The following is a 3,036-nucleotide window of genomic DNA, read 5'->3' as shown; positions in this document are numbered from 1 at the left end:
CAACAAACAACAAAATATGGCCGTCCATTAAAAAAGTTTGTAACTGCCGGAGTGGCGAGAATGTGAGGGCCCCACGAGCGGAGAGCTAGAGCGCTCGGTGAATTTTTCTCCCTCTGCTCTGCCCTTGGACGGCAAGGCCTCAGCTCTCTCTCTCTCTCTCACACACACACACGATACTCTGCCTTGTTGATCAACAACGATTATGAAATGAATTATGAACTGACCAAAACGGGGACTGTTGCATGCTCGTGGAAAAAAACTTTTGTAACAACAACAACAGTTAACGTTGTTTGTGTGTGCATGCATGCGAGAGGGGGGGGGGGGGTACCCCATTTTCCGGAAACTTTTTCTTAACTCTCTCAGTTTTTTTGTTTTTTTTTGTGGATTCAGCTTGTGAAGCGGAATTATGAAAATGATATGAAAATGATATGAAAATGACAGACAAAACAGACTGTTAGGTACTTGTTGAAAGCAACTTTTTTGTGATGCAGACTGGCCCCGCGCGCGCGGAGCGGAGTCGAGCTCAAGACCTCCCTCCCTCCCTCACCCCGCTCCGGGCCGGCTGCCCGGACCGGAGGCTGGCGCTCTCTCTCTCTCTCTCTCTCAACAACGTGTTATGAAAATGATATGAAACTGACTGACAAAACAGACTGCATACTTGTTGTTGAAAGAAACTTTTTGTGATGCAGACTGTGTGTGATGCGACTGAAAACTTGCCACCGGGGGTTGTAGTAAGATTCAAAACTTTGTAAGTTGAGATTTTGATCCACCCATCATAGACTGTAGTAAGATGTAACTTGTACTTTACTTTCTCTTTTATGACAAGAGTCGAGCTTAACGCCACACACACACACACACACACACACACACACACACACACACGATTTGTTGACCCCGCTCTGCTTGCTAGCTGGGACGCGGCGACCTCAGCTCTCTCTCTCTCTCTCACACACATACTGACTTGTGATTGTGATGATGCGAAAAACTGCCACTGACCGATTTTTCTCCCTCCTCGCTCTGGCTCTGCCCCCGCTCGTTGATATTCCAACAAGGATTATGAAATAAGTTATGAACTGACCAAAACGGACTGTTGCATGCTCGTTGAAAAGAACTTTACTATTATTAACCAATGCAGTTTTTTTTTTTTTACATTTTTTTCTTTTTTTTGTGGTACTTGGATCTTCACAACAACAACATAAGCGCTCTGCTTGGCTAGCCGGGCGGCCTCAGCTCTCTCTCTCCTCGCACACAAGCGGCTGACCAATTTTTCTCCCCCAGCTGTAGCTCTGCTCCCTCCTCGCTCTGGCTCTGCCCCCGCTCGTTGATATTCCAACAAGGATTATGAAATAAGTTATGAACTGACCAAAACGGACTGTTGCATGCTCGTTGAAAAGAACTTTACTATTATTAACCAATGCAGTTTTTTTTTTTACATTTTTTTCTTTTTTTTTGTGGTACTTGGATCTTCACAACAACAACATAAGCGCTCTGCTTGGCTAGCCGGGACGTGGCGAGGCAGCCTCAGCTCTCTCTCTCTCTCCTCGCACACAAGCGTCTGACCAATTTTTCTCCCCCAGCTGTAGCTCTGCCCTTGTTAATATTAACAACAACGATTATGAAATGAATTATGAACTGACCAAAAACGGGACTGTTGCATGCTCGTTGAAAAAAAAAACAAACTGTTGTATTATTAACCAATCAAATTTTTTTTTACAAGTTTTTTCTTAGGGTTAGGGTTAGGGTTAGGTTAGGGTTAGGGTTAGGGTTAGGGATTAGGGTTAGGGTTAGGGTTAGGGTTAGGGTTAGGGTTAGGGTTAGGGTTAGGGTTAGGGTTAGGGTTAGGGTTAGGGTTAGGGTTAGGGTTAGGGTTAGGGTTAGGGTTAGGGTTAGGGATTAGGGTTAGGGTTAGGGTTAGGGTTAGGGTTAGGGATTAGGGTTAGGGTTAGGGTTAGGGTTAGGGTTAGGGTTAGGGTTAGGGTTAGGGTTAGGGTTAGGGTTAGGGATTAGGGTTAGGGTTAGGGTTAGGGTTAGGGTTAGGGTTAGGGTTAGGGTTAGGGTTAGGGTTAGGGTTAGGGTTAGGGTTAGGGTTAGGGTTAGGGTTAGGGTTAGGGGTTAGGGTTAGGGTTAGGGTTAGGGTTAGGGTTAGGGTTAGGGTTAGGGTTAGGGTTAGGGTTAGGGTTAGGGTTAGGGTTAGGGTTAGGGTTAGGTTAGGGTTAGGGTTAGGGTTAGGGTTAGGGTTAGGGTTAGGGTTAGGGTTAGGGTTAGGGTTAGGGTTAGGGTTAGGGAGGGTTAGGGTTAGGGTTAGGGTTAGGGTTAGGGTTAGGGTTAGGGTTAGGGTTAGGGTTAGGGTTAGGGTTAGGGTTAGGGTTAGGGGTTAGGGTTAGGGTTAGGGTTAGGGTTAGGGTTAGGGTTAGGGTTAGGGTTAGGGTTAGGGTTAGGGTTAGGGTTAGGGTTAGGGTTAGGGTTAGGGTTAGGGTTAGGGTTAGGGTTAGGGTTAGGGTTAGGGTTAGGGTTAGGGGTTAGGGTTAGGGTTAGGGTTAGGGTTAGGGTTAGGGGTTAGGGTTAGGGTTAGGGTTAGGGTTAGGGTTAGGGTTAGGGTTAGGGTTAGGGTTAGGGTTAGGGTTAGGGTTAGGGTTAGGGGTTAGGGTTAGGGTTAGGGTTAGGGTTAGGGGTTAGGGTTAGGGTTAGGGGTTAGGGGTTAGGGTTAGGGTTAGGGTTAGGGTTAGGGTTAGGGTTAGGGTTAGGGGTTAGGGGTTAGGGTTAGGGTTAGGGTTAGGGTTAGGGTTAGGGTTAGGGTTAGGGGTTAGGGTTAGGGTTAGGGTTAGGGTTAGGGTTAGGGTTAGGGTTAGGGTTAGGGTTAGGGTTAGGGTTAGGGTTAGGGTTAGGGTTAGGGGTTAGGGGTTAGGGTTAGGGTTAGGGTTAGGGTTAGGGTTTAGGGTTAGGGTTAGGGTTAGGGTTAGGGTTAGGGTTAGGGTTAGGGTTAGGGTTAGGGTTAGGGTTAGGGTTAGGGTTAGGGGTTAGGGTTAGGGGTTAGGG

This window comes from Babylonia areolata, chromosome 23, assembly GCF_041734735.1.
Source record: "Babylonia areolata isolate BAREFJ2019XMU chromosome 23, ASM4173473v1, whole genome shotgun sequence".
In the NCBI taxonomy this organism is placed as follows: domain Eukaryota; kingdom Metazoa; phylum Mollusca; class Gastropoda; order Neogastropoda; family Buccinidae; genus Babylonia; species Babylonia areolata.
The sequence above is the reverse complement of the archived record's forward strand: the minus strand, read 5'-3'. Positions refer to the sequence as shown.